This window comes from Stegostoma tigrinum, chromosome 18, assembly GCF_030684315.1.
Source record: "Stegostoma tigrinum isolate sSteTig4 chromosome 18, sSteTig4.hap1, whole genome shotgun sequence".
NCBI lineage: Eukaryota > Metazoa > Chordata > Chondrichthyes > Orectolobiformes > Stegostomatidae > Stegostoma > Stegostoma tigrinum.
Genome location: NC_081371.1, coordinates 12,311,088 through 12,323,599, shown reverse-complemented (window position 1 = coordinate 12,323,599; position 12,512 = coordinate 12,311,088). Strand labels below are relative to the sequence as shown.

The window sequence follows — 12,512 nt, the reverse complement described above, 5'->3', positions numbered from 1 at the left end:
CATGGTCATCTCAGCCTATGTGGGGATTGAAGCCATGCTGTTGGCATCACACTGAGCTAAACAGATAAATGTCCACGTACTATGTCTATTGTCTAAGTGATTGGAGTACCGCATGATTCAATGTCAGGTCTGCTGCTGTTTCTTCTCAAATTCACTTCAATGGAATTATGTTAAACTATTCATCTTGCAGACAATACAAAATTGAAAATAGTGATAAATGACTGCTATCAAAACATAGAGTCATTTATAAATGTTGTTTAATACAGGGAAATAATAGTTGAGATCTGGTACAGCGAAGTTTGATGCAGCTTATGTGCCAAAAAAGGATATATTTAATGAGAGGTCTTGAGGGTTTTATTGCTCCGATCACTAAAATTATCAGCAAAACGTATCTAGACTGTTACAAAAGCAAAAGTAATGTCGGGATGCACGGCAAGAGAGAAGTGTAATATATATATCCAGAGATGTAATTTTGACATTTTACATGGCCATATCGGGAATCCTACAACCAATTTAGCTGATGCATTTGAAAAAGAATATTTAAGTTTTGGAGAGGTACAGAGGTGGGCTACATGATTGATGCAGAAGTAAAGGGGAAGATTTACGTGGAAAATATTTCTATTCTGGGTTTATTCTGTTCTTCAAAACAGAAGACTGAGTGTTATGTATGATTATTGCACTTAAAACTGTGGATGAACTGGACATATTGGGTGAAAACATCTTTTCTGCCAGAATTTAATGGTTATATTTATCCAGGGGGTCGTTTTGATATTTGTAAAATAATGATGATGTTTTGCAGGGGAAGTTCAATATGTCATCAGTGGGTGCTAAATTCAAGAGCATCTGGGGACTGCAACACATGATTAACTTACACATATTGATTCTAAGGCAGCCTGCCAATTCATGCTTTCTTCTCATTTCAATTTCAATTTCCTTGATGCGTGGAAGAAAGAGCCGGGCCTACGTTTCAAGCACCGAGCACCACCTTGAAGAGGAGGTACGTTGTGGTCACACCAAGTACGGCCAGGCACTCAGGAAGTAACTAAGAGTATAGTGAAGAATGACACAATATGGATGAGCTTCAAAATTTCAGGCACTACACTGGAGGCCTGGATGGAGAAAGTGGAAAGAAGGACATCTGTCCTATATCTAGGGGGAATACATGCTTCTCGAATTATTTTCAAAAGGGTGCAGAAACAAGCAGTCACTCAAATCAACTCCAGGAATCAAACCTCATGAACATCGATGCAGTGCTGCAAAATGCTCAATGGCCTCATGGAAATGGTGAGTGAATGCATCTTCAAATGCCATATTCCATCAACTCTACCACTGACATCAGCCACTACTGAAATTCACCCTACTCCCAATCACTCATCCACCAACAATCTCCTTCTATCAATTCATATCTGGCATTTATAGCTTCAGCTCAACCTCATACACTTAATACTACAGCAAGCCTCGCATCTACATTTCATAGAATGCATGCTGTCATGAGGTCAAAGATATTGTACCTACTCACTGACACACATCCTTTTCTTTTGTGGTGCAAAACAGGAGGCAGCAGGAAATAAGTGTAAGGGGCCTGCACGTCCTTGCCCTTGTAGAGGTAATGATGCTGGTTCAATCCTCGTCCTCACATCCCAGCTGCAGAGAGATGAACATGTTTGCACCGAGTCTCAAGCCCCTACCCAAACCCACACCACATCCTCATTTTTATGCCATTCACATTTCAGATGTCCAAGAAGTGCAACGTGGCCCAGGCTGGGAGCATGCAATAAAGCAACAGAAAGACAACAATGACAGTGAAGCTTCAGTGTCACTCAGTTTCACACTTATTGCCACCAGTTTAGAAACTGCATGTTAATTTACTGGGTAGCAGAGGCACGATCTGCATGTGGTGAGAAACTGGGCACAAGTAGCTGCAAGGATAGTATGCGTTCCAGTTCACCAGATGGCAGGTTCACACACAAGCTTTGCTGCAGTGGGCTCAAAACTGCTCTTCAACAGGAACGCTGACAGTGGAACATTAATGAGTATGCACCGCAAAACATTTTGTGCATTGGAAAGCCTGTGGGTAATGCGATGGATCAAGAAGTTGTCCAGTGCCAAAATAGTGAAAGGCTTCAAACAGAGCTTGAGGTTGATCCTTCTGAGTGTAGAAGTAGTGGCCAACTCTGTGTACGAAATCAAAACAAATAACTGTAGATGCTGGAAATCTGAAACAAATTCAGAAAGTGCAGGAGAAATTGAGCAGGTCTGGCAGCATCTGTGGGAAGAAAAACAGAGTAAATATTTCACATCCAGTGACGAAGTTCTGACGAACAATCACAGGACTCTGAACAGATGCTGCCAGACCTGCTGAGTTCCTCCTGCATTTTCTGCTTGTAAGTTGGTGGATCCAACCATGGTGCAGCTCTGACGGTCAATGCCGAATATTCCAGTGCAGCATGCCATTGACAGACATATGAATGATGCAGTGGCACCTCAGTTATGCAGGGTCAGCTTGCTGCTAGTAAGCTTATACTCTGCTGTCATGGCTGTAGACTAGTTTGCAAAGGTATTTCCAGGCCAATGCAATACACCAATCTGCACTCGAAGAGGTTACATGGACTGTGGAGGCACCACTCCAAGGGAGTGTTTCTACCCCATGCAGCAAGGATCTCTCGCAGACAACAATCAACTATCACCACTGCCATGTCTGCTGCCTATCAGCCATCTAGCTGGTGCAATTATGGTGCAGTCCACATTCGAAGCCCATTGATGCTCAGGACTGTCCTCCAAGGCCATCAGTAACATTTCCACTGGATATCAACAGTCCTTCCCCAGCAATGTTGCAGCCACTTGATGAATCTGGTAAAGATACAAAGGCGACAGAGACTGAAGGGACACTGTCTATCATAAATATGTATGAATAAACAGGAGTAAATGCTGTCTATCATAGATAACAGCATTTTTGAACACCTCCTTGTATCACTTTCCACCCAGGTACCTCTTTCCCCTCCCAACCTGATACGTGTACCCGAAAAAAACCTCCTGTAGTTCACTTAAAACTGCACTTTCGAAGTTTCAACTAAGTTTGCTCAAATACACCCTGAGCTCCACTTCTGATGCCCTCATTCCCCAGCCACACACTACCCATCAATACGGCCTTCATTTCCACTCCCATAAGTTGAAGGGACACAGACTTATAGAGATAGGGTGAAAATCTATTTTAGTCATTCACCACTAGGTCTGGTTGGACTATTGTTAGAGTCTGTAAGCTACTCACTACTCTTAGATCATCCTGGAATGCAAATGTAATGCCTGTCATTTTGGCTTCTTCGTTACAAAATGTCTTGTTAAAACCTCATCACCTATCACCAGTGCTCTCACCTTCAACAAGTACTTGGTGCTTATGGAATTCCAAGTTGAGACGATGAGCCATCTTTGCCATTCAAATCCTTTCCCCTTGCCTATTGGGCCAAACCTCTTTGGAAGCTTCTCCAAGGAGGAGAATTTTGGCTTTCTGTTTAGAATCTTTCTCAGCTACTCTCTCTTCCAGCACCTGTCCTGCCCTACAGGCCCTCAATCATTGGCCACAAAATGCAGTGTTCTGAGGGAAATGGCTTCTCATCTAAATAACCCTGGGAGAAAGTAACATGTTCAAAATCTATGAAAGTCAGCATAAGCTGCTGTAGCAGCACACAATTTTATTTTTGTTGGCATAAAACTCCCAGAGACTCCGATTCCTCAGTTAGCAACATTTCTCAATTCCTCAGTTAGATCCATTCTTTACCTGCCCTCTTTCACTATCAAAGGACTTTAAATAATTAAAGGAAAAAAAACAACCACTAGTAAAATTTGAAGCACCAATAAGGAAAAAATATTAGCCAACATTAACCGTCAAGATAAAAATGCCTTTAAATAGCGATGAGGGTGAGAGAGGGATCATTTGTTGCTAAGCAGTATGAAATTAAGAGAGGCTACAAATTGAAGCATCGAACTCCAGATCACATCATTGACGTCAAATCAACATTACACATTAACTAGCATCACAATCTGCCTCAACTGCACATTTCTGGAAATCAATTCACTGAACGCATACACTAACATGCTCCCTAACATCTGACAGGATTTATCCAAAGATGCGCATCAAATGGGCAAAGTTTTGGAGGTCAATGGGTAATTACAGCACCTAAAAAGGCATAAATTGTCCCAATTTCTCTCCTATTGAATATTAATGTATAATTGGCCAGCAAATCACTGCTATGGAATTTTACACAGATTCCAGAGATTCCAGAAACAGCGGCGCCTCAAACTTCCGTTTACCCAAAAGATTAGTTTTGCATTTTAATGCTGCAATTTAAATGCTGTATTTTAAGTCCTATAGATAGGCATTAAAAAAAAGAACTTACAATTATAAGGCACCGATCATAACCTCAAGATATCATAGAGTTCTTTAAAGGCGATGAAGTACTTTCAAGGCATAGTTATTGTTGAAACTAGGAAATGCAACAACCATTTTACATGTAGCAAGTTTCCACAAACAACAATGAGATAGATGGCCAGTGAATGAGTTTCCAGTGGTGTTATGAAATGGATAAATATCCTTCCCCCAATCTTAGCCAAAATGTGCTGTGGAATTTTTTTTGTACATGCAATTGAGGATAGACAAGATCTTGTTTGTCTTTCACCCTTAAAAATTGGCACCTCTGAGTGTGTAGCATTGGATCCCAGCAACTGGAGCTTCTTTCTTACCTTCTGACTCAGTCGGGGTGAGTCTGATGTCAATTCAAAGTGGCCTGAGATAGCACTTTCAAAGAAGTCCCACTTTTCATCGAGAAACTGCGACTGATGTGTTAATGCACCACCAAAAGTACATTATATCAATACAAAGGTAATAGTATCAATGACCCCAAGACAGCAACAAGTAACTTTGACAGTTGTGGTTGGCAGGATATGGTGCCAAGATTGAGTGAATAAACACAATTAAAACAGTTTCTGAGAAAAACTGTATCCTGTAAAAGCACAGAAACTTAATGCAGAAGGCTGCCTTTTGTGCTGAAGTGTCTGTGCCAAGAAATTGTTAGCCAGCCTAATCCAAATTCCAGCACTTTGCCTTTCAGGTGAAACATTTCCAATAGTTTTTAAATGCAAAAATAAATTAAGGGGCTTATACCTCTACCACCCTTTCAGACGAGCTCCAGATTTCTAAAACGCTGCAGGTGAAAAATTATTTGTAAACGCCTCTCTGCTACTTCATCCATTTAAATCTATGCCCCTTGGATACTGACCCTCCAGGTAATGGAAACAGAGCTGATAGAAAGGATCCATCTAGATTATATCAAATTCTTCTCTCAGCATTCTCTATTCTTAAGAAAACAATCCCAGCCTGCCCAAAGCTTTCTTCAGTTGAATTCTCCTGACCTTGACTTACCTTATTAGGATCTTAGAATCTGCTCAGGCAGTCCATCACAGATCTTAACCATTCACTGATTCCCTTCACGTAACTTGTTTCGTTTTCCCAATCACCTTAAAATATATATGAACAAATCCCAGGAAGGTGCTTTTGAAAACTACAGCCAGTGCCACAGGTTGTCTTCAATTTGCTTTGTTGAAGATTTGAAGATGACTATCTGGGTGCAACAAAATTGCCATTTAGTGCAGTAGATCTGGAGTAGTCAATTGACAGTGGAGATTCATTGAAGTTTTCTGAGTGCAATACTGAAATTCTCCATTTTGATAAGAAATAGGCAGTAACGCCACTGTTCTCATTTGATTTACTGACATGCCAGGAGTCAGTGGAATGCCTGAGACTAAGGCCTCTTTGGAACATAGAAAATTGCTTACAAAGTCACTTGGCTGGTCTCCAACAGTACATTTTATATTTGTTTTTAAGTCAATTTTTGACACAGGTCCAGACTGTTGGGACTGTAATCCTGACCTTCTGACCCAGAGGTAGGATCACAACTACTGCACCACAGGAACCAGCAAGAATGATACCAAATGAGCCGCAGCTGACACTGCTGAAAAACAAAACGTGCTTGGAAGTAACACAATATACCTCTGTGACAATCACATCCCGAACTGGGATGTGAACCTAGACCTTCTGCCCCACTGGTAGGGACACTACCACTGCATCACAAATACAACACAGACCAGTTTACAAAGTTGTCTTTCTTTTATATGAATAAAAAAGCCTCTTCTTGAATTGGTTTGTTCCATGTGGGCCTTATGAGGAACGGCTGGCTGAATTGAAGGCGCTAACCTGGAAATAGCCAATCGTTTCGAAGTTTCCTAACTTTAGGCAATAGCGCAAAGTAATTAATTAATTCACACCTTTCAGTCCCATACCCAACCATGAAGAAAATCAGAAACCAAAACAAACAGAAGCCCTTATCAGTACTCCCCAAAATTCACCAGAAATATATTTGCTGTAGATCTTTGTAACAAAAAGAGCATGAACAAGTAGCTGCAGGAAAATAGCAACCTAACTGAAAATCATACCTGATGAACACTTCCAACCTTTGCAGTCAGCAAGAAATGGAAAGGCAGATTATTGGAATCATTGCGTGGGCCGAGTTAAACAGAAAAACAATTTCTGACTGCCGGGTCTGTAGATGGTGCTATAAAGTAGGTTGTGATCTTTTGCACATACAGTATTATCTTGTCGTGCAACGCTTAGAAAGGATAGCACCATCTACAGGGGTGAAGCAAGAAACCAGAAACAAATATTAAATATTACAACTTTTACTTCCAACATTATTAAAGGGGTTATGTTCCTCGGTCATGAGTACAGGCGAAAAGCTAACAACGTGTTTCACTAAAACAGCTATTATAAAACAAAACAACTGAATTTACAACCAATTGATTTCTGCAACAGTCATATTTTTCACTCAACTTCTAAAGTTGAGACGAAGAAATACCTGAACAGTGTATTCAGCAGTCTTTCGATTCATTATAAAAATATATTGTTGCAATGCAGTTCAGGGTTGCGCTGACTTTGTGGCACAGTAGCAGTGTCCCTACCTCTCCAGAAGGCTTGTGTTCAAGTCCCACCTGCTTCAGAAATGTAACATAACATCCCAGATCAGGCTAATTAGAAAAATACTTATAACAGACAACAATGCGTAAGAAAGCATCTGGTCACATATTAAGCACACATTTTTGTGTAAGATCCTGCGCAATGCAAAGCTGGATGTGAGACCATTAAAGTTCATGGTAAATTGACACTTCTGATTTTTTAAATTCCAATTTGATTATTTTTAGTTAACAGAAATACTTAAATGTCAACAGTGCAACTCATTGCTGTTATTTCCTGAAACATTACCTGATGGGTGAAACCTAAGGAATGGAAGCCAATTATTTAAGATTTCTGCCTGAGGTTCAAGCGTAATCCTGGAAATCCTCAACTGATGGCCTGGGCTGAATTTGGTAAATATAAACTATGATTTACAAATAATAGCAAGAGCTCAATAACGCTGGACATTTGACAGTGTCAAGGCATGGTCCCACATGGGATAAGCTTGCAATCCATCAAACCTAGCCATGCTGTCAGCAGAGAGTAGAGACACAGGTGTTTCTTAACAGAACAAATGAGGGAATACTGCAGAGAACCTATGAGTTAATGGACTTCACACTTTTATGTTTATACTTTGTCCTTATTTTTATATTTCCATTCTAAACTCCTGGATCCATAATTATAATGAAAACTACTTTTGGTAACTTGTTTCAGGATTAATTGCCTTCTGATGAATGGTGGAATCTCCACTGACAGAGAAGTATCATTTCAGTGTGACATGTTTACATATTTAGTTTCAATCATGAATGTAGGTGCAGGAATTCATAATGGAAAATGACAACATGAAACACACCAAAACATAAAACTTTTAGGACATAATATAAACTACACAAGGTTGTTGGATTTAAAGAAGTTTCCCTGTGACCCTAAAAACTTGTTCATCTGGCTGTCATCATTATTCATGCATCTTTAAATCATTTAGAAGCCATACTAAAGTGATCCTATTTTTGAAGGTGGTGACTCTATTTGGAACGAACCAATCTTCCCCAATTTAAACTCCAATGCTTCATTGAGGATAATCTGTTAGGCTGCCCTGCAGACAGTATCAATGAAACACAGTGAACAGAAGCCATCAAAACTGCCATGCAACAAGTCAAATGCTCTCAGCCAGATCTTTGTTACATTATTTAACTGATAAATATTCCAGAGAAAAATATCCTTTTGGAATATTATCCTCTATGTACATGCTGCCCAACATCTTACTATTTCCTTCTCAGACAGTACCTAACATGGCTTGCTTCTATTCTGGATCGGTGTGTTCTGTCAGGTCTAATACATGAACTGCAGACTCAGCTACATGAGGGAGAAGTGGTGCTTGAAAGGCTGAGTGGAAGCTGAAACATTGTGTGCTCTCTCTGATACCTTAACTTACTTTCTTCACTCTCCAAGTCCCGAATGAGATTTCCTCATTTTGTGGGGCCTAAGTCAGGATCTCCCATAAGCAGAGATAATGGGAACTGCAGATGCTGGAGAATCCAAGATAATAAAATGTGAGGCTGGATGAACACAGCAGGCCAAGCAGCATCTCAGGAGCACAAAAGCTGGCGTTTCGGGCCTAGACCCTTCATCAGAGAGGGGGATGGGGTGAGGGTTCTGGAATAAATAGGGAGAGAGGGGGAGGTGGACCAAAGATGGAGAGAAAAGAAGATAGGTGGAGAGAGTATAGGTGGGGAGGTAGGGAGGGGATAGGTCAGTCCAGGGAAGACGAACAGGTCAAGGAGGTGGGATGAGGTTAGTAGGTAGGTGGGGGTGCGGCTTGGGGTGGGAGGAAGGGATGGGTGAGAGGAAGAACAGGTTAGGGAGGCAGAGACAGGTTGGACTGGTTTTGGGATGCAGTGGGTGGAGGGGAAGAGCTGGGCTGGTTGTGTGGTGCAGTGGGGGGGAGAGGAAGAACTGGGCTGGTTTAGGGATGCAGGGGAGGGGGGAAGGGGAGATTTTGAAACTGGTGAAGTCCACATTGATACCATATGGCTGCAGGGTTCCCAGGCGGAATGAGTTGCTGTTCCTGCAACCTTCGGGTGGCATCATTGTGGCACTGCAGGAGGCCCATGATGGACATGTCATCTAAAGAATGGGAGGGGGAGTGGAAATGGTCTGCGACTGGGAGGTGCAGTTGTTTGTTGCGAACTGAGCGGAGGTGTTCTGCAAAGTGGTCTCCAAGCCTCCGCTTGGTTTCCCCAATGTAGAGGAAGCCACACCGGGTACAGTGAATGCAGTATACCACATTGGCAGATGTGCAGGTGAACCTCTGCTTAATGGGGAATGTCATCTTGGGGCCTGGGATAGGGGTGAGGGAGGAGGTGTGGGGACAAGTGTAGCATTTCCTGCGGTTGCAGGGGAAGGTGCCGGGTGTGGTGGGGTTGGAGGGCAGTGTGGAGCGAACAAGGGAGTTACGGAGAGTGGTCTCTCCGGAAAGCAGACAGGGGTGGGGATGGAAAAATGTCTTGGGTGGTGGGGTCGGATTGTAGATGGCGGAAGTGTCGGAGGATGATGCGTTGTATCCAGAGGTTGGTGGGGTGGTGTGTGAGAACGAGGGGGATCCTCTTAGGGCGGTTGTGGTGGGGGCGGGGTGTGAGGGATGTGTTGCGGGAAACGCGGGAGACGCGGTCAAGGACGTTCTCGATCACTGTGGGGGGAAAGTTGCGGTCCTTGAAGAACTTGGACATCTGGGATGTGCGGGAGTGGAATGTCTTATCGTGGGAGCAGATGCGGCAGAGGAATTGGGAATAGGGGATGGAATTTTTGCAGGAGGGTGGGTGGGAGGAGGTGTATTCTCGGTAGCTGTGGGAGTCAGTGGGCTTGAAATGGACATCAGTTACAAGCTGGTTGCCTGAGATGCAGACTGAGAGGTCCAGGAAGGTGAGGGATGTGTTGGAGATGGCCCAGGTGAACTGAAGGTTGGGGTGGAAGGTGTTGGTGAAGTGGATGAACTGTTCGAGCTCCTCTGGGGAGCAAGAGGCGACGCCGATACAGTCATCAATGTACCGGAGGAAGAGGTGGGGTTTGGGGCCTGTGTAGGTGCGGAAGAGGGACTGTTCCACGTAACCTACAAAGAGGCAGGCATAGCTGGGGCACATGCGGGTGCCCATGGCCACCCCCTTAGTCTGTAGGAAGTGGGAGGAGTCAAAAGAGAAGTTGTTGAGGGTGAGGACGAGTTCAGCTAGCGCGGATGAGGGTGTCGGTGGAGGGGGACTGGTCGGGCTGCGGGACAGGAAGAAGCGGAGGGCCTTGAGGCCATCTGCATGCAGAATGCAGGTGTATAGGGACTGGACGTCCATGGTGAAGATGAGGTGTTGAGGGCCAGGGAATTGGAAGTCCTGGAGGAGGTGGAGGGTGTGGGTGGTGTCACAGACGTAGGTAGGGAGATCCTGGACCAAAGGGGAGAAAATGGAGTCCAGGTAGGTGGAGGTGAGTTCGGTGGGGCAGGAGCAGGCTGAGACGATGGGTCGACCAGGGCAGGCAGGTTTGTGGATTTTGGGAAGGAGATAGAAACGGGCCGTGCGGGGTTGGGGAACAATGAGGTTGGAGGCTGTGAGTGGGAGGTGCTCATATAACTCATATTCCGCCTGGGAACCCTGCAGCCATATGGTATCAATGTGGACTTCACCAGTTTCAAAATCTCCCCTTCCCCCACCGCATCCCTAAACCAGCCCAGTTCGTCCCCTCCCCCCACTGCACCACACAACCACCCCAGCTCTTCCCCTCCACCCACTGCATCCCAAAACCAGTCCAACCTGTCTCTGCCTCCCTAACCTGTTCTTCCTCTCACCCATCCCTTCCTCCCACCCCAAGCCGCACCCCCAGCTACCTACTAACCTCATCCCACCTCCTTGACCTGTCCGTCTTCCCTGGACTGACCTATCCCCTCCCTACCTCCCCACCTATACTCTCTCCACCTATCTTCTTTTCTCTCCATCTTCGGTCCGCCTCCCCCTCTCTCCCTATTTATTCCAGAACCCTCACCCATCCCCCTCTCTGATGAAGGGTCTAGGCCCGAAACGTCAGCTTTTGTGCTCCTGAGATGCTGCTTGGCCTGCTGTGTTCATCCAGCCTCACATTTTATTATCCCCATAAGCAGGCAAGCTTGTTTACTCTCTTCAGGGATGCCTTGAGGACATTCCTAAAGCATTACTGCCATTGTCTTAGGCGTTCCTTTCCACGACCAAGTTCTGGACTGACCTATCCCCTCCCCACCTCCCCACCTATACTCTCCTCTCCACCTATCTTCTTTTCTCTCCATCTTCGGTCCACCTCCCCCTCTCTCCCTATTTATTCCAGAACCCTCACCCCATCCCCCTCTCTGATGAAGGGTCTAGGCCAGAAACGTCAGCTTTTGTGCTCCTGAAATGCTGCTGGGCCTGCTGTGCTCATCCAGCCTCACATTTCATTATCTGAATACAGCAGTTGTTTCCAGAGTCTGGTGTATCTCAACAAGTAACTAACATGACTTAATGGAAGTATCAACTAGCGAACACAAAGCATAAAGGTCTGTGCATGTATTAAATGAGCCAAATCCAACTGATAAAAAAAAGGATAAAACAAAACTGGAACTCAAATGAAACTGTAAGGCTACCCTGGTGAAAAACCTGCATAAATCTAAGAACAAATCTAATGTCACAACAAAGCTGATTTACAACTAATTTTGCAGGGAAAATTAAACGTATCACTGAAATGTACCCTCCAAGGAGTACATTTCAAACAACAGGCCTACAGCTCGTTAAAGACTACATTAAAAACACATTTTGAAATGAGGGACATCTATTTCGTTATATCTACCATATAGTTTGCATTAAGTGAGGCACAGAGGAATGAATACCTACTGGGCTTGTTCATGAAAAGCAGTGATCAGGGTCACATGCAACAGAAGTGGGCTTCAGACTAGCTTCAGACTAGCTCAGCTGTTGCAACTATTCAGACATTAATAAACTTTTCATGAATTTTCCACCAATCTATTCAGCAAATTTTGTCCACCTGAGTGCATTCCTAGAAGGAACAGCACTAGCCAAATCAATCAAGTATGTATTTGAGGTCTCTATTACTTCATTGCAACAGAACATATCTCTGCGTAAAAGCAAAATCTTAAATTCCAGATTTGATAAGTGCAACATTAAAGTACCAACCTCTATCTACACGATGGGAGAACACACACACTATCCAGTGGACATTAAAAAATAGAGAACAGACTCAAACAAAAATCCACATTTTAATTGCAGAGATAGTAGGAACTGCCGAGGCTGGAGAATCTGAGTTAACACGGTGTAGAGCTAGATGAACACAGCAGGCCAAGCAGCTTGGCCTGCTGTGTTCATCCAGCTCAACACCGTGTTATCTCAGATATTCCACATTTTAATTTAGTGTTTAGGCTTGTTAAAGACAAAATGATATAACACTCTAAGAAAGGCTTATAGAACAGTGCGTTTTGTGTCTACAGAAGGCAATCTGGCTTTAGTGG

The 12,512-nt window shown here is 43.7% G+C and overlaps 1 protein-coding gene across 11 annotated transcripts in view; it reads right to left on the bottom strand.

Annotated features, from left to right (window-relative positions):
* The window catches only part of LOC125460790 (ataxin-7-like protein 1), a 233,447-nt gene that overhangs the window by 156,475 nt on the left and 64,460 nt on the right, over positions 1-12,512 (bottom strand). The window contains exon 1 of one of the 11 annotated variants that reach the window (XM_048548721.2): positions 6,487-6,567. The exons of the other annotated variants lie outside the window; for them this stretch is intronic. The gene's annotated coding sequence lies outside the window, so the exon portion shown is untranslated. Of the gene's footprint in view, positions 1-6,486; positions 6,568-12,512 lie in introns of those variants that run through there. 11 annotated transcript variants of the gene reach the window in all.